At 44.2% G+C, this 24547-nt stretch overlaps 1 pseudogene; it reads left to right on the plus strand.

The window, feature by feature from the left end:
• The window catches only part of LOC143640294 (teneurin-4-like), a 72353-nt pseudogene that overhangs the window by 32493 nt on the left and 15313 nt on the right, over nucleotides 1–24547 (plus strand).

A 24547-nucleotide genomic window follows, 5' to 3' on the forward strand; every position in this document is an offset into this window, starting at 1 on the left:
GTTCGCCTGGAGTGGCCCACAGACTTAGCCATCAACCCGATGGACAACTCTCTTTATGTCCTTGACAACAATGTAGTCCTGCAAATCTCTGAAAATCACCAGGTACGCATTGTCGCTGGGAGGCCCATGCACTGACAGGTTCCTGGCATCGACCACTTCCTGCTGAGCAAGGTGGCCATCCATGCAACTCTGGAGTCAGCCACTGCTTTGGCTGTTTCACACAACGGGGTCCTATATATTGCTGAGACTGATGAGAAAAAGATCAACCGCATCAGGCAGGTCACCACTAGTGGAGAGATCTCCCTAGTTGCTAGGGCCCCCAGTGGCTGTGACTGTAAAAACGATGCCAACTGTGATTGCTTCTCTGGAGACGATGGTTACGCCAAGGGTGCAAAGCTGAACACCCCGTCTTCCTTGGCTGTGTGTGCTGATGGGGAGCTCTATGTGGCTGACCTTGGGAATATTCGAATTCGGTTCATCAGGAAGAACAAGCCTTTCCTCAACACCCAGAACATGTATGAGCTGTCCTCCCCCATTGACCAGGAGCTCTACCTGTTTGATACCAGTGGCAAGCATCTGTATACCCAAAGCCTGCCCACAGGAGACTACCTGTACAACTTCACCTACACTGAGGATGGTGACATCACTCTCATCACAGACAACAACAGCAACATGGTTAACGTATGCCAAGATTCTACTGGGATGCCTCTCTGGTTGGTGGTCCCAGATGGCCAGGTATACTGGGTGACCATGGGTACCAACAGTGCACTCAAAAGTGTGACCACACAAGGACACGAGCTGGCCATGATGACATACCATGGCAACTCTGGCCTTCTGGCGACCAAAAGCAATGAAAATGGATGGACAACCTTTTATGAGTAAGTATCCAGCTGCTGCCATTTGATGGCTGTTTCATTAGGTGCATTGTAGGTTAGAGATGAAGTGTTCATTCTTGAATGTATTTCATTTTTAATTCAGGACTTGGGATGCAAACCATTACCTTTAATATGCTCTCATGTTCATATTCTAGATGATTTCTCCTGAGAAGGAAATTTGTGTAGTGGAGAAGCTACAAGCTTTGGAATCAGAGAATTTGGGCTTCCATCCTAGCTGCACCATGGATTTCATTTTTCTGGGCTTTAGTTCTACATCTATAAAATGCTCATGGTGAACATAGTACAGGGAGATGATATAGATGAAAAGTCCTTGATAAACTGCTAGCCTCTCCAGATGACCACTGTTCAGAAACATGGTAGTGGGAGAAGGAACAATTCCATATAGGTGAATTTTTTTGCATAATTGGAGCTCACATCTTTAAGTACCAAATTTTTTTTTTTAATTTTTACCATTTTAGATGACCTTGTTATGAGGTACATTACCTGCCTCCTTTCTGAAACACGTGACACAGATCTAACATAACCTTTCTATTTATAAGTCAGGGTTGTTAATGAGGAGAGCAACAATGGCATATTATGCTGTTGTAGGAAAGAGCTTCTGTGGGGAGACAAGGATGCAGAACCCTTTGCCCTGCCTAAAGTAATGCTCAACTACTCTTTTCTTGGCCCCTCCATGGGGAGTTACTGTGTCCCCATTTGTTTTCAGTCACAGTGCTCACCTCATCTAGCTACAACCCTACTTCCCCCCATACAGGGCTTCTTAAGTGGTGTGGTCAGAGAAGCAGAAGTTCAGCTTATTACAATCCCAGCCAAAATTAAATAGACGTTATGAAGTGTTTCCCTATGAGGTATTTTAATGAAGGGATTTTGTAACATCTCTTTTTCTAGTTAGATTTTTTTTAAGCTTTTATTTGTTTTTCCCCAAGATGTTAGCCATGTTCCAGAGAACTGAGACTGCTGAAAGTGTCACCATTAGACATGTGTGTGGGGGATGGGGAAGGACCTAGTCTTGTTGACCATCAAAAGTGGGCCAGGAACTGCATTGTCATTGCAGTCTCCCTTCACAGCAGCTGGGATTTGGGCAGATATTATCTGCTTTATGGAAGTAAAAGCTGAGGCTTGGACAAGCCCATTTGCCCGCTGTTACATAGTGAGAACACGACAGAACAGGGATTGCAGCCCAAATCTGTCTGAGGCCAAAGCTCTTGCTCTTTCATTTCTGCCCTACTGCCCTCCCCCACTCCACCCCCCTTAAGGTTGTTAATCCCAAATCCACTTGAATCCTTGAACCCTACATTCTTCTCAAAGTGGATCAAGCATCAGTTTCTCACAATCTTGAAACTCAAAGGAAAAGGACCTATAATTGATTTTAAATATAACTTACACCAAAAAATGTCACAGCAGTTTGTGCAAAGTTCACTAACTAAATTCCTTTCTCCAAACAAGGACCTTGCTAATTGCAAAGAAAAGACAAAGATCCAGGAAAACAGCAATTATCTTGATTAACTCATTGAAATGGAAATACGCTAAATAATTCAATTTTCCCCATTGCCCATGGAAATCTCATACATTATTTAGCCAATACAGGGATTTCTTTGTCAGAGCGAGTCTGTACACTTAATTAGTTCCCAAGATCACTCCCTCAGATCCCAAACTGAATGCCTGCACATCACTGCCACTGTTACTCTTCACCACCCTGAAATCTAAAACCATTTCCTACACCTCTACCAGACAGGGTCCCTTCCTCTCTTTCCCTGATGAAATCTACAGCCATGTTTGATATTTTAGGAAGAAGGAAAAGTTATTACAATTGCTTTTTATAAAATAGCATTTGAAATTCCAAAGAATCCACTTTATAGGAGTACACAAGAAAAGCACTGATCCTTCTTGACACAAACCAGAAGTGGAAGATAAAAGCCATACAAATAAAAAAAAGAAAGAAAGAAAGAAAACTCACTTTTTTGAGATCCCTCTGTGTGCCAGGCTCTTTCCCATTTCATAGCATCTATGAGATGGTAAACCATAAGCCTGATACAGATTAATTACCTTGGGTCTCATGGTAGGTCATTTTTCAGAGAGCAGGAAATTATCTTCCACATTTTTACATAAGAATATGCTAAAGCACAGAGAGATTAAGGAACAAGCTTAAAAATCACATAGTGGGTGTAGAGCACAACTGGAACACAAGTCCATGTTCCTCCAACTGCACTGGCCTGGTTCACCTGTGTTCTTTGTGACTTATTGGTATGATAGAGATCTAAATAGTGTCTATTCTATAAGAACAGCCTGAGGTTCAAAATTTCCTTGAGATAAAATATGAAAAGCTCCATAAAATGACAGTGGCTGCCATTATTATTATTATTATTATTATTATTATTATTATTATTATTATTATTTCAAGCAATATGTGGCAGTAGCAGTAATTATAGAAATGTTATTTGGACATGAAACATATTAGCCAGGAGCAGTTTGTAAGTAAACTAATCAGAGGAACAGATCAAAGTTTTAATAGGAGTAGGAATCAAAAGAGCAGACTCAAATGTCAAGTAGAACATATTAAGGTGTGAACTAGGAAAGAGGTCAGGTCCCTGAGGATATCCTAAATGGGCTGGAAAATGGCATGCTGAGTGGGCCAAGTAAAGTGGATCTGTTCTGGAAACAAAGCAAGGGAGCCAGGCACCTATCTTCACTGAACATTAGCCATGTGACTCAGGCAGGCTAGCTGGCCTCCAGGCCCATGTCTCAACCAAACAAAAAAAAAAATCCCTACCTTACCCCATTTATGGGCCATTCCGAGGATTAAAAACTAAATTAATACTGAGAAGAAAAAAATACTTAACAAGCTATTAAGCTTCCTAGAAGGAAAGGTGTACGGTTGTTTATTGTCGAGGTGTTTCTTTTTCTTTTTTTTTTCTATTTATTTATTTATTTTAATTAGGTATATCTGACAGCAGAATGCATTTCAATTCATTGTACACAATTGCAGCACAACTTTACATTTCTATGGTTGTACATGATGTAGCATCACACCATATTGTGTTGTGGTGTTTCTTAACAAGGATTTGAACAGGTTTTACCAATGGACCATTTGCTCTAGTGAAATTTCTCCTTTTAGCTCCATGAGGCACCTTGGTGGATTCAAATTCAAATGTTCTAAAAAATTAAAAAAAAAATCCATCCAGGCCTGCCTGTGACATGGGCTATTACTGAAACAAGTTTAAGTTGGCTTTATCGATCTTCCTAGCAGATTAAATAATACATCTAACATAAACATCACACACTTTAGAGCAACTTGGAGTTCACAGCTCTAGAGATTCAAGGTTACTTTCCTTCCCTGAGCCCACAGGTCTGCTGGTAAAAACCTCCAAGGAGTCTGCAATAGGGACCTCATCTCTAGGGAGGGCCATCAATGCTGTCAGACTTGGCATATGGTCAGAAAACAAGAAAATGTAAGAAAATGTCCAGTAGCATGAGGCTCCTTCCAAAATTAAGGGCTGGAGATGTAGCTCAGTGGTAGAGTGCTTTCCTAGCCTATGTGAGGCTCCAGATTCAATCCCCAGCACCACAAAATAAGTAAATAAACAAAATTGACTTCCTGGGTGGGCATGAAAAACCAACTTCCCTAAATTTCAGAGCAGGAAGTGACTATGGTCTCCCACAATGCCTGACGACAGCTCCTGTTATAGGTATGTTTCCTTTAGCTATTGTGAGAACCTTACTAATTTATCTCTGTGTTAAGCTTAGGGCTTGCCACCTTGAAAATGATTCACTAAATATTTTATAAATGAAACATAAATTCAAGAGGGAAGGGAGATAAAGAAAGGGAGGAAAATATGCTGTAGTGAGAAGAATGCTGGATTCAAATCCCAGTTCTGACATTATCAGTATTCCTGGAAGGACACAGAATTCAACTCAAAGAGTTCAAATCAACAGATTGGGCTTCTTTTTTTAATATTTATTTATTAGGTGTAGATGGACACAACACAATGCCTTTATTTTTATGTGGTGCTGAGAACTGAACCCAGGTCCCGCCCACTCTAGGCGAGTGCTCTACCGCTGAGCCACAATTCCAGCCCCCAGATTGGGCTTCTTGATTTTGCTTGGGGGATATGAGAGCTAGAAAGAGCATCATTCCCAATCTCATAACAAAAGTAAGCCTGACAACAGGCAAATTCATGGATTTTCCTTGAACTCCTCAGAGGTAATAGAGCAACAGACTAGCCCAGATTCAAGGAGGGACAGACACCTGCAGAGAGAGACAGGATATGAACTTAGCTTCCCTGGAGTGGATGCAACTGGAGCTAGTAGGAGGAGCTCACTAGGATGGCCACCGTATTTCTGAAGGCCAAGTGTGTATGGGCAAGAGAGTATCAAGCCCTGGGAACTGAAATGGAAGGAGTCCACATCCTCTTCAGGAGTTTTCCGCCCTCCCCGCCCACCACCAGTAGATTGAAGAAAGATCTCAGAAAGAGACCTTTTTGCTAGACCTGGGGAGGTGTGGAGCAACCGCTGAGGAGAAGAGCACAAATAGCTGCCTGCTCCACCCAGACCCCTATCACCCTGCATCCCCTGAGGAGCAAAAGCCTTCACCTGTGAAGAGAGAGCCAGTCACTCTCCCACTTAGACACAGGTGGAGACCCATCAGCTGAATGAGAGAAGAAAAGCAGAAAAAGTATGTAGTGCAGGAGAAGAGCAGGAATCTGTAAGAGCCCCAAACTGCCGCCTGAGAAGGGGTGGGAGCACTTAGGTGGAGACAGTCCCCAGGGTCAGGAGCACACATACCTAAGGTTGAGTCCTCCTCAGGACAATAGAGAACTCGCCCACCATCACCTCCTACTGATTAAAAAGCTGAAAGCAACAGTGCAGAGCAAAGCATTGCTGCAAAAAGGATGGAAAGCGGGTAGAGCATGGAAGGAGACCCTCTGATTTGTGGCACAAAGGACCTAATGCTAAGGATGGAGTGGAAATTGAGGCCAAGAGAAAAACAGTTGACAGATCAGTTTCTCACCCTAAGCACAAAAAATTGCTAAAAGAACTTAAAGACTATGATGCACTGAGGCAACCACAGAAACCAGGAACTTCCAAGCCAGCCCAAATACTAACTAGATTAACTCACAACCACTCCCTGAAGTCCTAGCAGAAGTAAACTCATTTCCAAACACAAGCCATCAATCTCAGTCTCTACCATGCCACACGAGGTGTCACATTTTCAACTGAACATGGGTAGGAGAAGAAAAAGCAAAAAGGAATCATTAGAGCCATATTCTGATATGACACAGATGTTGAAACCGTTGTTCACAGAATTTAAAATAACTGTAATGGTATCAAAAGCTCTTGTGAAAAAAGGTGAACAGTTTCCAAGATCAGATGGATGATTTCAGCAAGAAGATAGAAACCCTAAGAAAAAAATCAGATGGAAATGCTAGAAATGAGAAACACAACTACAGAGATGAAGAATGCCTTTGACCGGCTGGTTGCTCCTGATGACACAGCATGACACAGCTGCGGAAGAAAGACAGGCCAGTAGAAATTACCCAAATGAAAACATAGGAGAAAAAGAGAGCAAAAGAATACTTCAAACCCTGTGGGACAACATCAAATGATCTAGTACGCACATAACTAGAATTCTAGAAGAGGAGTTGAAAAACAGGCAGAGGAATATTTGAGGAAATAATGGCCAAGAATTATTCATAATTAATAATGAACCACAGATCCAAAAAGTTCAAAAAATACCAAGTAAAATAAATACACACACACACACACACACACATACACTTTTCTAAACATATCATATTCAAACTGTTGAATGCAAAAGAAAAACTCTTGAAAGCATCCAGAAAAAAAGAACAAACAAAAATTACAGCAGACTTCTCATCAGAAAACACACACACTAGAAGACAGAGTTCAGAAAGAAAAAAAAATTTCCACTCAGATATGATATGCAACATCGATGAGAGACAGACCTGCACTGGAAGGGTGGACTACACCTTTCAAATGAAAATATGTTTTAGAGGTACAGACAGGGATAAGGGGACCAAGAAAAGATGCTGAGGCACCCAAGCACTAAAAACACAACAGCCATTACCAAGCCTCAGGCTGAAGGTCAAGGTGGTGGGGGGAGCAGGTAGAATATTGTTGCTGAATCCCTGTGGGAAGGAGAAAGCACCTGTTATCATAGATGGATGCAGCTATTCCTGGAAATATGGCAGTGAAGGAGAGAATGAGGAAAAGCTGGTTCTGACCTCCAGTGTCTTATCAGTGCTGGCCATAGACTTAGCTTAAGCAGACTTGAGTCAGCCCAGGTACTCAGTGATGCAGTGTGCAGGGGTCAGCCTCTCTGGGCACAGAGAAGGGCAGAGAATGATGGGGGAGAGCATGCAGAATAACCAACATAGAGACTGAGTGGCTCTGTAACATGTTAGACGTAAGGATCAGAGCCAATCCTGGATCCCAGGTAAACCTGAACCCAACATACTTTCCAGCACATGTTAAGCCATCAGTGAGAGACAGACCTACACTGGGAGAGCGAACTACATCTTGGGAATCCTGAAGGCTAGAATTCATTGTTGGGACTTCATTTTATAGGAAATAGTGAGTACAAGTTTTTACTGCATAAGCCAGTAAGTGCCCTGGCTCTGACCTGATTTTTGAGTGGACAATGATGTAGTGATGCCATTCATTACAGTGACTGAGGCCAAGGGAACTATAGGAGTGCATGGACCATGAACTCTAATTATTCATAGATGACACAGTGTCCGTTCCCGTTGTTGGTGTTGATGCTGGTGTTTGGAACAGTCACAGATGAAAGTCGTAATACTCAGATCTTTTTTTCTGAACAAAAAGTTAAAATCATCAACAGTTTAGTATCAGAGAGGAAATTTGGCATTTTCCTCGCTAGCTGCACATAGTAAGTGGCTCGAGATGAAGTATCAAGTGTGAAGAAGAAGGCCTTACAGTGTGTGAAGATACCCTTTAGCAGTCCTCTTCTGAGAGCCAAGTTCACAGCAACTCGATGAATCTTTTATGTGTTTTCTTTCACTGTGCTCTAGAGATGCTTTGGGAAAACGGAGTGAAGAAAAGTCAGTGGAATGAAATAATGGAAAGCCAATCATTGGGCCATCTCTATCCTCCCTCCAAGAGGGGGCCTGGCATCGCTGCAAAAGTCAACTGCAGCAGTAGCCAAGCAAAGCATCTTGAAGGGAAAACTGTCAGTGTTCTTGACCCACTTGGGACTTCCAAACAGAATTTTTTCCTTAACACAGTGATGAATACAAAGGTTTTGATTTGAAACAGCATCATTATTATGGAAAGCTTGATGAAAGAACACACTCTTGAAGGTCAAATAGACCTGACTTTGAATCTATATTCTTTAACTAGCTGTGTCATTTTAAGCAAGTTACTTATCTTCTCTGAGTCTAATCATCACCATTTGTGAAATGGTGATAATAATCCCTACCTCGAGATGATTACAAGCATGATGCTTGGTACCTAAAAGATACTCTGAATCTTTGTGAACTTTCGCTTCCTCACACAGGGAATGGAGGGAGTAGTAAACTCTTAGTTGCTTTCAATCCATGTCTTCAATAATCAACAATAGTACCTACCATCTTCCTATGTATTTATTCACCCACTCAATAAATATTACTGAGTACCTTCTATATGCTGGGTAATTGTCTAGGCACTGAGAATATAGACAAGGTCCCTATCCCCCATGGAGCTTATCTTCCAGTAGGAGGAGACAGATAACAAGCAACTAAACAAGATAATAAGTACAATGAAGACAATATAGTAAGATAACATGATAGAGATGGGGGACCTGTCTATTTCAGAAATGGTAGTCAGGGTAGGCCCCATTTGAACTGAAACTTGAATGGTGGAACTGGCCACACCTGTGTGGAAGAGCATTCCCTGCAAAGTGACAGTCAGTGTAAGCACCAATAGCATGGATTGAGCTTGGCATATTTGGGGAACAGCATCAGGGGCAGTGAATTACAGAGGTACAGAAGAATAAAGGTCACGGGGAAGTCAGAAGGAGAGGGTGTAAGGAGTCAAGTCATTCACATTGTTAAATGCGTGTCTAGCACTCAGAGTTCTGGCTACAATAGTAACCAATTGAAGTGCCTGCTTCAGGGAGTTGACATTCCAATGAGGACAGTCCCCTGGGGTCCTGAAGGCCCTGGTAAGAATTTACATGCATTTTAAATATGTTACCTCTTTTGGTCTTCTCTGGGTCTCTATGAGCTAGAAGTTATTATCCTCATGTATAGAAGAAGAAACAAAAGGCTCACTGAGGTTATGCTGCATTATGTAACCTGCCCAAAATGTGGTAATTTGTGGTGGGGGTTTGAGGCAGGTGGGAAACAGAACTGCACGCTCATCCTCCAGGGTCACATTGCTAGCAAGTGTGGAGCCAGGATTCAAGGCATAGACTGTCTGGCTCCAAAGACTTCATGCCAGCCATTCCTTCCATTTCTCATGGAGAGAAAGAAAACTTGTCAATGCTTTTTGGGTTCCCATAATTAAAGCCATGATGGTCATAAACAAGCCATTGTCCAGATGTCACCCAATCATAGGACTAGGACTTAAGGCAACCACTCAGAGTCTGGAGTTCTGTGTACTCCCCCTTCCAGGCCCCTGCACCTGTTTGAGCAGCTTTGCAGCAGAGCAGAAAGGGTTCTGTAAGAGCAACCCTCAGGGCAAAGGTGTTCAGGGTCTGTAGAATGGGCAGCTCCAATTCTTCCCATGCAGAGTCAGAAGAAACTGCTCTGATGGGATAATCATAGGTATTGATCAAGCAGCAGAGAGATCCAGTGGCATTTCTCAAACTTTGAAAGATAGTGAAATGAATGAATAGGAGAGAAAGTTTTATAAATTGGTTGTTCTATTTGATGTTCATTTAATTAAGACATTCAGTCCTTCTAATGGAAAATGCAAGGAGTGGAAATTACGGGTTTTGGGCTGTCTCATATAAAATGAAAACCAGATCTTGAAGGCATGGGGCCTTTTTGCTGTATCTTCTTCGGGCTCAATTTAATTATGCATTACAGGATACCTTCAATAATAATTACAGTTGTCTGCCTTGATATAAAACCTCTTTCTGTCTTGAGACTAAAACTCTGGGGAGATACCTAGGGAGAGGGCCATAGTATCTTTTATCAAGAGCAGCTTCTTCCATGTGTGCCTTCAGCAGATGTTTATCAGGTGTCTACATGTGTCCAGTTTCTGTCATGTCATACAGCAGGTAGAGTGTGAATAAGTCATGGCCTGTTCTCTCCTACAGAGCAGGAACGAGAGGCCTTGCATGTTCAATCCTGCATTCCTTGAGTTGCTCAGCCAGCATCCCCTGCCTGTCTTCCCTATGCCTGACTCAATTCTGCTGAAGCAGGGATGAACTGGGAGTAGGTCCTCCTGGGTCACAGTGCTGACAGGTGGCAGAATCCAAGTGGTGTGACACCAGATTCCCAGCCTAGTAATCGAACTCCATAAACCATTCCTGACCTCGACAACTCACAATCCCAAGAGGGAAATGCCTTGTACATCAGCATCCCAGCACAAGAGAAGCATCCTAGGAAAAGCTCCTCACAGTACTCCCAGGGGGTAGTCAGGGCTGGGGTATCCTCTCCACTATGTGAATTGGGAAAGGAAAACTCAAATGGTAAATCATCTTCCTCCAGTTAGATGTCAACAGGTGACCAAGACTTGAGCAAGGAGAGGAGGGAAACAGAGGACTGTATCTGATTGAAAAGGAAAGCAGAACACATAAAACCAAGGCATGAGGTAGAACATTCCAGCTATAGCACTGTCATATTTTTGTTACTCAGTACTACCCCTTGGTTTCCAGGTATGACAGCTTTGGCCACTTGACAAATGTGACCTTCCCTACGGGCCAGGTGAGCAGTTTTCGAAGTGACACAGACAGCTTGGTGCATGTCCAGGTAGAGACCTCCAGCAAGGATGATGTCACCATAACCACCAACCTGTCTGCCTCAGGTGCCTTTTACACACTGCTGCAAGGTAAGCCAAGCAAGTCCGGGAGCCTTTGGGACACAGGGGGCCTTTGAGAGAAGATCCCTTCGTCAGAAGAATGAGGCTAGAAATGTTGCTTCAGGAGCCGCCCAAGAACAGGAAAGAATTATGATTTGTTTCTCTCCCTATTGCCACCTCATTTGCAAAACACATAAGGCGGAGTCCTGTAAATTCTCTCCCAGAAGCTTCAGAGTAATATTTCATTGTCCCATCCCATTATCATCAGAACAAGGGGGAGAGAATCCATTAGCTGCTAATCCAGGTGACCTCACCATTCTGCTATCTTAATGGCTTTCAGATTAAAAGACTTACACTCACTCTGATACAGGCTAGGACAAAGGACAAGAATAATTACATCTAATTATGAAGGGGATTTAGTCATGGAGAAGTCCTTCCTGAAGCCCATGTGAGGTTTGTACCTCTGCTAGGATTCCATAGAAAAGAGGCTTCTTCTCTGCATCTGTCAGATCCCCCCTGAGACAGATTGGTCTTTTAGTTTCAGGCAAATCTCATGGTGGGACTCTGCTGTTAGTTGTCTTGCCTCAACTGTTCTCATGGGATGCAGTGGCCCAGGGTGGGCTTGAAGTTTTATTGGATTTTGTAAGCATGAAAGGAAAAAAATAATAATCCCTAAAGAGCCCTGCCTGACTCTTTCCCACCCTCTGATAGCTCTTTCTTACCCCCAAAGGCTTTGCCACAAAGCAGTAGAAGGAGCTTTGGGCTGAAAATCAGGCCAAGTTCTAGTTCTGACTCTGCCACTATATCACCCACCATATTCCTCAGTTTTATTCTCCAGGAAAAGAAAGCAAGTTGAAGCTGTGTTGAGTGATGTGAGGCAGGACAGGGGTTGGGGGGAACCTGGGGCTCCTGTGCCCACTGTGCCAAATCCCACCACATGAACTGGAAGGAGTCAATCTTCTCTGAGCCTCAGTTTCTGGGTGTGGAAAATGGGGCTGCATTATAATACCTGCCTCATTGGCTGCTCAGATGATCTCTTTAGATGATATTTGTAAAGTAACTAGCATGGGCCAGGCACAGAGTATTGCTCAGTAAATACTTGTTGGGTTAATTGAGTAATTAATTAATTAGCAAGTAGCTTGAGTTACCATAAAAGAATAAATGTATATTTGTATAACAGCTTTTATTCGCAAAGGTAGTCCTTCACTTTTCAAAGAGATAGAGGAAAAATAGTGGTACTCAGAGAGAGAAAGCAAGCCCTGGCATTTCTTCCCCACCTTTAATAGTGGGTTGAGACACCCCGAGAATTTATCCCCTGGCAGGGTTACTGCCAGCAGAAGGTACCAGCTCCCAACCAGCCAGGGTCATGCCTGACCCAGAGTGGCAGGGCCAATGAGTACTCCAGACATGGTCCTTCAAGTCTGTTTTCTTCCCAGTGGCCAAGAATTGTATCGTCCATCCACTGCATCTTGCTACACCTACTTTGAGCATTTTCTTCCCCAAAGATTAAATCAGCCTTTTTATATTTAGGCAACTTTTAAAAATTCAAAAGTGCCATATCCCTCAATTTTAAAATGTACCATCGTTTTAATAGTAGTTTTTCAGGCAAAGGATAAAAAAGGACACACTGCTTAAAATACATAGCTGGACTGTAAGACACATTCCAATTTCAGAACATTGAGATGTGAAAAGGAAAAGTGCATCCTGGGATCCAGGAAAATACAGTACCTGTTTCCCCCTTTTGTACCTCTGCCAAGCTCCCTTTCCTTCTTGCACACCAGGCTCAGATGCTCGGCTTCACATTCGCCTCAGTAGAGTCCTTGTGAAAAACCCTTTCTGTTTCATCCTGTTTGAGCCATGGGAAGTAATAAGAAGCAGCTACTAATGAGCAGTGGCCTTGGGAAGTCACAGCCTGCATTAAGTGAGGTCATGTGACATGGGCCTCTGCAGATGCTTGGTCCATCCAAAGTCCCTGGTAATGGACATATGTGGATGCAGAAAGAAGCAGCTTTAAAAAGATAAATTGACATGTTTTTTCACTCTTCAGAGGGACTAAAATACAGATTGCCAGTGAATGATGCATAGCAACTTTGGGGCAGATTTTAGAATTCATATGTGCAAGGGGAAAAGTGTAGAAAGATAAAACAGGGAGGGAGTTTAAGAGAGGGGGACCAATTTGATGCCATTCTAGCAGAGAAGATTTGGTGAGGGTTTCCCATGAAAACTATACCCTTGGGACTTGACATAACCTGCATCATACCTAATCAAGCAAATATTTGCTGATTATAAAAGTAGAGCAATAAAGATACCTAACATTTTTGGAGCACTTATCAACTATAAAAGTATTATTTTTAGCATTTTATATTCATAGTCTTTTTTAATCCTGATAATAAGCTGATTAGGCAGGTCTTATTAATATCTTCATTATCCAAATGAAGTCAATGAGTAGTTAAGCAGCCTGTCCTAAGTCACACACCTGAAAGAGTATTTGGACTTGGATAAATAGGCTCCTTCACCCATTCTCTTGGCCACTAAAGACAAGAAAGAGAGCTTTTATTATTTTTTGTTTTTGTTTTTATTTTTATTGTTTTTAAGGAAGAGCTATTGAACAGCACTAGAAAGTTCACTATTACAGCTGTGTGAAATGGTGGGGGCAGAATGCATGTGATGGTGACCACCTCAGTGCCACACACAGTAAACTAGAAATAGCCAACATTTACATAGTACCACCTGCCAGGTCCTGCCCTTAGCTCCTTGTATTCATCTCGCTTCACTCTCAGAGCATCCCTGTGAAACAAGGGCACAGTTATTACCCCTATCTTACAGTGAAGCAACAGAGGCACACCAAGCCACGCATGTGGCCACGGTCTCACAGCAAGAACATGACAGAGCTGGAACCCAAGCCTATGCTCTTTCTGGGCGATGGTGCTCAGTGAGCACTTAGACATTGGGGAGTGTGTTCATTGCAGGATGGTGAACCCTGCACCCCTCAGCTGTGAGCCACTGATGAGGCCCACATAGAGGCTGAGAAGTGTACAGGAGGGGAAGGCATTCCTCTGACCAGAGGAACAGGGGGCATCTTGGGAGAAATGACATATGAGCAGAGCCCTGCAGGAAGGACTTGGAATAGCTTCCTCTAAAGACAGCAGAAACACAAGGAAGGACAAAGGAGTGAAATTCCCACACAAGCCCAGAGATACTGTTTCCATTTACAGAGGAGAACTCATGGTGCATTTTAAAGACGAACTTAACCTTTTTCTCCAGAAGTTTCTTTAGCTAAGGAGCCAAATTAAAATGTTTTAATTAGATTTAAATTTTCTAATCAGAGCTATTTTAAAACCATTGTCGTAACAATTTAAAATGTGTATGTATGCAACATTCTGTCAGTGATTTTAGTATTATTTTTTACATTATTATAAAGAACACTTTTATCCTAGGGTATATCAAAAGACTTAAAAATGTTCTAGTAATCCTACTTTTAGGAACCTATTTTGATTAATCCAAAATGGAAATTTTGGATTCTGATTTATCCAAAGAAAAACATTTTAATTGAAATATAATGACATACCTCAAATTTATCCTTTTTTATTAATATGCTGAAGCCTTCAATCTTTTATTTATTTATCTTTATGGGGTACAGGGATTAAACAGATGGCCTTGAGCATTCTAGGCAGGTGTTCTACCACTAAGCTATGCCCCCAGCCCCAAAGTTCACTCTTGCTGATAAAAGCAATTCAATGGCTTTTATCATATTTACAAAGTTGTACTGCCATCACCAATATCTAATTCTGGAATATTTTTAACACCTCAAAAAAGAAATCTCATACCTATTAGCAATCTCTTCTGCCCTGGCAACCATTAATCAACTTACTTTCTGTCTCTCTGGATTCACCTACTCTAGACATTTCCTATACATGAATTCATACATTTGGGTGCAATGTGGCACATGCCTATAATCCCAGTGACTCAGGAGGCTGAGACAAGAGGATCCCAAATTGAAGGCCAGCTTCATCAACTTAGCAAGACTTTATCTCAAAATAAAAAATAGAAAGGGCTGGGGTTGTATCTCAGTGGTAGAGCACTCCTGGGTTCAATCCCTAGTACCAATTAGCAAGTAAGTGAAAAAATATGTGGTCTCATACAACATGTGGCCTTCTGTATCTTCTTTCGTTTAGCATAATATTTGAAATATATTTATTTACACTGTCCAGTAATTGTGAAAAACTGGAAACACACTGAATACCTATTTGGGGCATGGTTAGATAAAGTATAGTACTTCCATATAATGGAATACTTTATAGTCATTAAGAAAAATGTTTATAAAAGTATTCATGGGTATGATATAATGCAGTGATGAGTCCAAAATTCCACAATTATTTAAAATTTTAAGTGTATTGGGAAATACCCTGAAATCTACAAATATGCAAAATATTTCTAATGCTCTTATTTGAGTACTGAGATTATGGATATTCTTGTCCATGTATTTTCCCAGTTTTCTTCAGTATCACATTTTACTCCTATGGCTGGGGGAATGCCCACCTCCATCTCCATCCCCAGCCCTCCTGAGCACCCGTGTTTTCCTCTCCTTCAGACCAAGTCCGGAACAGCTACTACATCGGGGCCGATGGCTCTCTGCGACTGCTGTTGGCCAACGGCATGAAGGTGGCACTGCAGACTGAGCCCCACCTGCTCGCTGGTACTGTCAACCCCACGGTGGGCAAAAGGAATGTCACGCTGCCCATCGACAATGGCCTCAACTTGGTAGAGTGGCGGCAGCGCAAGGAGCAGGCTCGAGGCCAGGTCACCATCTTCGGGCGCCGGCTGCGGGTGAGCAAGGCCTTGGAGGCCACTGCACAAGAGTGCATGCTGGGAGAGGATGAGGAGACTCTAAGAATCGGGTCTGTTCTCAAAACTCTCTCTGAGACCTTAGATTCCTCACCTGCAGAGGGAGGTTCTAAAGTAGGTACCACGTGTCATGAGAGGCTCCTGTGTGGTCTTTTCAGCTTTAACTTATGTAAGGATCTATGGCTTTGGAGTTATGTAGGAGGCGAATTTCCAGCTTATTGCTCCAAGTAAACTTGGGTTTGTCAGTCGTCTTAGAGCTTCAATTTCCTTCTCCATAAAAGGAGGAAGATAAAACCGATTTTACAAGTTGCTACAAGGATTAGAGGTAACGTGTGAAGTGTCTGATTTAGACGAGGTGGTCAAGGATAGCTGCTCTTCTTGTCAGTGCTATTATTGTAATTGTCAGTACTGTTGCTAATGTGTCCCAAAATTCTTTGTATCTCTTTGGAACCTAAGCCATGGTCTCTTTCCAGAAAGAGTGACTGTTCCTAAATGACCAAAATGACCTCACTATAACTGTCACTGCAGGGAACTGGCTTTGTGCTATGGCATATCAGAGCACCTTGCAGGGTGTGGATGCCCTGATTCAGTGCCTGTCTGCTCACCTCCCATGAGTAGAGTGTGGCTGTGGCCTGGGGGATCACGGCCCAGCAGTATTTCCCTCCAGATTCACAAAGGAAAGAACAGGCAGAGTCAGAGCTGGTGACCTAGGCCTGGCTTTCCATCCAGCACTTTGCAGACCACAGATGCTCGGTAGATGTTCACTGAGCTGAAGTGAACCACAGAGTGGAGCCAGATCTTCCCAACATCCCCAAGACCAGAGAAGCCTCCTTATAGCTGCACAGCTTGGGCTCCCTTCATTCCCTGCCTTTCCTCAAAGATAGCTCACCACCTAAGTTCCTTTTTTACATGTGGGGCAACCAAGGTCCAGAGAGGGCAAGTGATTTTTCCAGAGTCACATAACTAGGCTGTGGTAAAGATGACAAAGTAGGCCCATAACAGATACCAAAATGTTAAGTGACGTCCAAAAACTAGAACCAGGCTTCCTTTGTTCCCACCAACTCAGCCCAACACTCTGGTAACCATCTGATGTGGGAAACAGCCTCCTGCTAGTTCTCTCAGGAAGGCCTCACAGCTTTTGTTCTCAGGGGTCCGCCACCATCTGTGGCCCTCACTGAGACCCCACCAGAATTCTCAAGCAGCCCTTCCTGCACATCTGAGGCAGTGTGCAAAATGGGAAGTTAAACCCAGGTTGGCTTCCTGCTGGGCCACGTGTGTAGCCTCAGCAAATCCTCTGAGCCTCAGGTTCCTCTGAGAAACAAGACGACATATTGAAAGCACCTAGCCCAGTGCCATAGATCCCAGGTGCTCTATAAAGGGCAGCGATTAGTACTATTAGGATTTTTCTCTCCGCTGTGTGAACTGGACCAAAAGTTTCCCAGGCTTTAATTGGTCTCTCTCCCAGCCTGAGAGATGGATGGTGCTCCAGTCGAGTGGCCACATCTCGGCTTCCTCCCCAAATAAATGACCACCCACAGTGGAAGCATGTGGAATTAGAATGTTAGCCAGGTGTGCCTCCCCATAATGGAGCTCATTTTTTATATGACTGGGAACTTTTTTAATAAAGAAAGATGTAAAATAATCTCATTGCCGCCACTGCCGAGCACAGGAAGCATTAGGTTCTCCCCAGTGAGCTGCTTAATTCAATTTTATTAATTTTTGCCACAGAGGTACAACTCCCCTTCACTGGGGTCCCAGGGGGTGTCGGGGCAGCTGTGTGGGTGGCACCACCCTGGGGGCAGCCATAGGAGGCCCTTCCAAAAGGTGCCTTTACAAGGCCCCTGTCTTGTGGGTAGTGCAGCCCTGTCTCTGTGGGCCATCTCTGCAAGGAACAAGCGTCAGCCTCCAGTGCCTTTGATTTTTCACAGGAATTGTCTGCCACACTGTTTTTGCTTCTGCAATTGTGTTGGATTACCCCAGGGAAGGCAACCTTATTATAACCAGGCCATTCACCGCTAAAATCGTCGCAGTATCGTCATTATAAATCCTTATTTTCAAGGCCTTAGAACTTGAGTGGGGAGAGAGGGAGACATACACATCTCTCCTTTCTCTGAGATTGACCATGAACATTTGCTGTCATTTAATGGGAATAATCTCAATCATTTATCCAGTACCGTCTCTGTGTCTAGCATTCCACTATGTAATTTACTTAAGTTTCTCGGATCCTCACAACAACTCTGTGGTTACACAGAGGAAGAAACCAGGACACAGAGAGGGGAAGACACTTGCCCAAGGGCACACAGAAAAGCCTGTCACAAAGTTGAGGTTGGATTCTGGCCTTAATTCCTAGACCTGAGTGTGCCCTATCCCCCCACCCCACCCCACACACACACACTTTTTTTAAACTACAGAGGACCCCAGAGAGATTTCATTTCCTCAGGCCACGTGTGCCATTGTGCATTATGTGACCTAATTATCTGCTTTCCTCTTTTTTTAAATTAATTTTTATTGTAGGTTGTTCAAAACATTACATAGTTTATCTGCTTTCCTCTTGAGTCTTCCTACCTGTTGAACTTAACCGGTAACTAGTGGAGAAGACAGAATATGTGCCCAAATGTCCCATGAGGCCAAGTGGCCATTAGAGGGAGCCAGCATTTTAGTACCTGGCAGGGTTTCAGGGGCAGTCAGTGCCTAAGGGCCAGATCCAAGTACAGAAATAGATCCCCAAAGTATATTTCTTTACTAAACTACGAAAAACCTGATCTCCTACCTTTGAGGGAACTCTGTATTTCTGACTCTGCAAAGAAATTAAATTGCATACTGACCCAGCAGCTCAAGTGGAAACTGTACAAGGGGCTCCTGATTCTGGATTCAGGAGCAAAGCATTCTGAAGCTGAGACTGGACCCCAACCAGCCCAAGCCAGAGAAACTACCCTAGGCCCAAACACCCACTGCCTCCTAGGCCTCTAGAAGGAGGAAGAGGAGGGTGGGGGAGGAAATGATGATGTCTTGGGAGCTGATGGAGGTGATCACAAGCTCTGACTGTGGGCAAGGGCTGGAGAGTTCCCAGAGGCGTGGGAAGTCCAGGATCCTAAGAAGGCCAGGCTTTGCCCAGAGAACCACTGAGTGTCTATCAAAATGTCACAGTGGTGAGTCAGGTACAGACTCAGTGGTTCCCCAGCCATGAGATCTGCAGCAAATGCCTTCGCTTCTTGGGGCTTTGTTTTCATCAGTGTCAAACATAGCACAGTGTCCAGCACAGAATTGATGTCTCAGGTATTTTCTTTGCTAGGCCTACTTGGTGGCTCTGTTTTAAGGAGGGAGCCAAGAGAAATCTGCCTGTTTTTTTTTAAATATGTCCTCATTGAAAAATCACATTAGAAAATCATGCGGATCCTCTTCAGTCACAGCTGCCATGTGCTCAACATCTGCCTTGTCTGTCCTCCCATAATGCCCTGTGCAGTTGGCATTATCATTCCCATCTTTCAGATGAAACATCACAGCACCGACAAGTGACAGAGCCAGGAATCAAACCCATGGGTGTTGACACCCACAACCTGTGCTGCCTCCTCTACTCAGGAGCTTCTCAGCACAGGTGAGAGCTACATTGTCATCACACAAAATTCAGTGTCCAGGCTAATTTTCTTTATTACCCCTTCCCCAGGTTCACAACCGGAACCTCCTGTCTCTGGACTTCGACCGTGTAACACGCACAGAGAAGATCTATGATGACCACCGCAAGTTCACCCTTCGGATTCTGTATGACCAGGCAGGGAGGCCCAGCCTCTGGTCACACAGTAGCAGGCTGAATGGCGTCAATGTAACATACTCCCCTGGGGGCCACATTGCCGGCATCCAGAGAGGCATCATGTCTGAGCGAATGGAATATGACCAGGCGGGTTGGATCACATCCAGGATCTTTGCTGATGGGAAGACATGGAGCTACACATACTTAGAGAAGGCAAGTGTCTGTCTCCCTCCACCACTGTCCTTGCCATATAAAAGGTCAATCATTATGGTTTAACCCATGGTTGGACCTCGCTTGCTGACTTCAGTGGAATTAGTGTGACCCAGGCAGTCTTCCAAACGGGAGATAATCATTTTTCAAAAAGAAATGTTCAGGAAAATCAACCAGCAAGGGTCAGGGGCCCAAGAGGCATCTGGATAGATCATGGTGATGATGTGGCAGGTGGGGGTCCTAGGGAAGGAAACATGAAGGTCTTGCCTGAGAGAGTGGAAGTAGGAACAGGACCAAACACTAACTGGATTTACAGAACAGAACTCATGTTTCTGACATAGGGCCAGGTTCTGCTCTGAGGTCCAGCACTTGGTGCAATTCCATCATGGAGAACCAGGCAGAAGCCTGGAGATTGAAGCTTAGGCAGGAGGATTCATTTCATCCCAGGGACTAGAAATCAGAGATGACCTAAAATCAAAAGTTGGTCCCAAAAAGAGAAAACCATTGCTTTAATGACTAGATGTGTCTAGGCCTGTTATCTGCTGACTTTTTCCTGAAAAAAAAAAAAGATTCTGAACTTCATGCTCCAATTCTGGTACTCAGATCCCCACTTTGTTTCCTGCTCTTGGTCACCTGTCCAGGACCAGACTCTGTTTCCTCTGTGGTATGTGTTCCCTGCCTGTGCTGGGTGAGCCTCTCTTGAAAGCAATGTTCTGTGTTAAGACCGAAGGAGAGAACTTGAAGGTCATCCAACAAACGGAAAAGCCAAACCCAGGGGAGGGGGAGACATACCCAAGAGCCACACATTAGATCTACTGATAGAGGCCAGGTTCTCCCTATCACAGCCTGCCTCTGACCTGGTACCATATGAGCAATTGAGCAAAGCCTTCTGTACCCTTCTCAGACATGGTCTTGATGCTGTAGGCACAGGGGGTCCACAGAAGCTGCTCAGCCAGCAGATGACACCATGGGACTGTCTTTTAGAGAACACCTTGCTTGAGTAGGAAGGTTAATTTGAGAAGTCTGCTGCAAGGAAGCCTGTAGGGGGGCTGTTGAATTTCTTTAGGCCAGTGCACCCCAACCTTCCTCACAACCCACCACACACAGAAGTGATCAGGCCTGTGCCACACCAAGGACCTGCTCACAGAAGAAAGCAAATGGCCTGAGTGTTCTGGGGCCCAGCCCTGCCAGGGCCAATGGCCAGGGAACACCTCACCACAGTACATCCATAATAACCTGTTTGCTGCATCCTACGGCGCACAGGTTGGAAGGCTCTGGTTGGGCATCACCCCACCACTTTCCTGAGCCTTGGGTACCAGATGTAGCCTTCCTCCTCCTTCTCCTCCCCTCATCTCTTCGTTTTCTTCTCCCTCTAGTCCATGGTGCTGCTTCTGCACAGTCAGAGGCAGTACATCTTCGAGTTCGACAAGAACGACCGCCTCTCCTCCGTGACAATGCCCAATGTGGCCCGGCAGACACTAGAGACCATTCGTTCAGTGGGCTACTACAGAAACATCTACCAGCCCCCTGAAAGCAACGCCTCGGTCATTCAGGACTTCACGGAGGACGGACACCTGCTCCACACCTACTACCTGGGCACCGGCCGTAGAGTGATATACAAGTACGGCAAGCTGTCGAAGCTGGCTGAGACACTGTATGACACCACCAAAGTGAGCTTCACCTATGATGAGACAGCCGGCATGCTGAAAACCATCAACCTACAGAATGAGGGCTTCACCTGCACCATCCGCTACCGTCAGATCGGGCCCCTGATCGACCAGCAGATCTTCCGCTTCACCGAGGAGGGCATGGTCAACGCCCGTTTTGATTGCAACTATGACAACAGTTTCCGAGTGACCAGCATGCAGGCTGTGATCAACGAGACCCCGCTGCCCATTGATCTCTATCGCTACGATGATGTGTCAGGCAAGACAGAGCAGTTTGGGAAGTTTGGTGTCATCTACTATGACATCAACCAGATCATTACCACAGCAGTCATGACCCACACCAAGCATTTTGATGCCTATGGCAGGATGAAGGAAGTGCAGAATGAGATTTTCCGCTCGCTCATGTACTGGATGACAGTCCAGTATGACAACATGGGGCGAGTGGTGAAGAAGGAGCTGAAGGTGGGACCCTATGCCAACACTACCCGCTACTCCTATGAGTATGATGCCGACGGCCAGCTGCAGACAGTCTCCATCAATGACAAGCCACTCTGGCGCTACAGCTATGACCTCAATGGGAACCTGCACTTGCTGAGTCCTGGGAACAGTGCACGGCTAACCCCACTACGGTACGACCTTCGCGACCGCATCACCAGACTGGGTGACGTGCAATACAAGATGGATGAGGACGGCTTCCTGAGGCAGCGGGGTGGAGACATCTTTGAGTACAACTCAGCTGGCCTGCTCATCAAGGCCTACAACCGGGCTGGTGGCTGGAGCGTGAGGTACCTCTATGATGGCCTGGACCAGCGTGTGTCCAGCAAGAACAGCCACAGTCACCACCTACAGTTCTTCTATGCAGACCTGACCAACCCCACCAAGGTCACCCACCTCTACAACCACTCCAGCTCTGAGATCACATCCCTCTACTACGACCTGCATGGACACCTCTTTGCCATGGAGCTGAGCAGTGGTGACGAGTTTTACATCACTTGTGACAACATCGGGACCCCTCTTGCTGTCTTCAGTGGAACAGGCTTGATGATCAAGCAGATCCTGTACACAGCCTATGGGGAGATCTACATGGACACCAACCCCAACTTCCAGATCATCATCGGCTACCATGGAGGCCTTTATGATCCACTCACCAAGCTCGTCCACATGGGCCAACTGCATTAGGATGTGCTGGCTGGACGCTGGACTAGCCCAGACCATGAGCTGTGGAAGCACCTTAGCAGCAGCAACATCATGCCTTTTAATCTCTATATGTTTAAAAACAACAACCCCATCAGCAACTCTCAGGACATCAAGTGCTTCATGACAGGTGAGGACTGGGCTCCTTCAGAGGGTGGGACCCCCATTGCTCTGGTCAATTGGCAAGACCTAGTCTTCTTCTTCTTTTTTTTTTTTTTTTTTGAGAGAGAGAGAGAATTTTTTAAATATTTATTTATTTATTTATTTTAGTTTTCCGCGGATACAACATCTTTGTTTTTTGTTTTTTTTTAAATGTGGTGCTGAGGATCAAACCCGGGCCGCACACATGCCAGGCGAGCGCACTACCGCTTGAACCACATCCCTAGCCCCAAGACTTAGTCTTCTTAAGGAAACATTAACTTGACCTAAGGGCATCATCTCCCAAAGCATATATATTAGAAAAAACACTAGTTCAGAGAATACACTGGAAGTCAAGATTCTGGCATCAAATAAACTTGAAAGGGACACCATTCTTAAATATATTTCATAACACTTTTCAGTTTGTGAGAGGCTCTAAGAAGTCATAGTGAAGAGAGCTGTTTAATATATTTGCCCAATATTTCTCAAACTTATTTGACAATGAAAACCCCTTTTTTACCATGAAATCCTAATATCTTACTGGATACTTCCCTTGGAGTGCACTTTGGGAGTTTCTGATATAGAAATCAAACTGGCTCTGAGATTCTGATAAATCAGGTTAAGGTATGATTAAAATAAAATCAGTTCTTAATTTGTGATGATGGAATAGAAAACTCAGACTTTGGAGACAAAGCTGAGGGAAGGATCCGCCATTGCTAAGCTATCACAGGTTTGCAAAATTTTCTTAATGTCCCTGAATTCCAGTTTTCTGATCTATAAATTAAAATTAGAATATTCACCCTGACTCTAAATAGGCAAATATGCGTATGAAAAACCTTACAGCAACAACTAAAAACAATTAAAAATAAAAAATAAAATAGATACATAACTAATAATCAGTAGTAAAGATAAAATAGAAGATGAAGCGAAAAATCCAACAATTGCATGAAAAGTAACAAGGAACACATGGAAAAAAATAGAAAAAAAATACTTACCTACCACCTAGTTGCAAGGGTAAAATGAGATGTATTTCATATCAAACACAGTGCCTGACTCACGTTGGTTCCCTTTCCTTTTCTCTCTAATTGAAAAAGTGAGCTTTGATTTCCACTGTTGTGAAACTGATTTGAATATAGTATCCAAAGGGTCCTGCAGGCAGGGATGTCTCCAGCAGCCACAGTTCTCCCAAGCAAGTAACTATGCCCAGGTCAGCCACAGAGAACCTCAAGTGGCAGTGGCTGTGGGGCATGGATAAAGCCAGAATGTCTTATATGAGAATGTGTAGTGGGCAAAAATTGGGTGTATCCCAGCTTGCAAACATAATAGTCTCCAATCGTTTATCCTGTGACACAATCCTCTGGCCCTCTCTCTTAGGACAGTTTTCTTCATTCAGTAAATGTCTCCTCTGTGCATTCATTGTTTTAGGCACTAGAGATAGAAAGAGGACCCCTGCTGTCCATAAATTCACACTGTAAGGCAGGTGACAGTTGCTGTCCAGTGTGGGAGTCCATGGTGAGGATTTGCCGGGAAGGCCAGTGCAGCTCAGAGGAGTCCTGGGGAGGCCTCACAGAGAGCTGACACTTGGGGCTATTTTTGAGGGTTTTTTTTTAGGTAGTGAAGAGAAATGCGTTCCAGGGAGTGGGAACAGATGTACAGAAGTGTAAAGAGGGCATCATGTATAGCTCCCAAGAGTGTCCCTATGGACATGGCTTCCTGGCCCCAAACTTGGCGTCCTCATCTGGACCCTGTTTCTGCTCACAGCATGGGAGGATTCCTTTTTTCAGGAAGGAACTCCAGGTTGTTGTATTAAAAGCAAAAGTCTCAAGCATGGGCAAGAATTGAGAACACGGTGATACACAGGTGTG

The sequence above is a fragment of the Callospermophilus lateralis genome, unplaced genomic scaffold (genome assembly GCF_048772815.1).
Source record: "Callospermophilus lateralis isolate mCalLat2 unplaced genomic scaffold, mCalLat2.hap1 Scaffold_169, whole genome shotgun sequence".
Lineage (NCBI taxonomy): Eukaryota > Metazoa > Chordata > Mammalia > Rodentia > Sciuridae > Callospermophilus > Callospermophilus lateralis.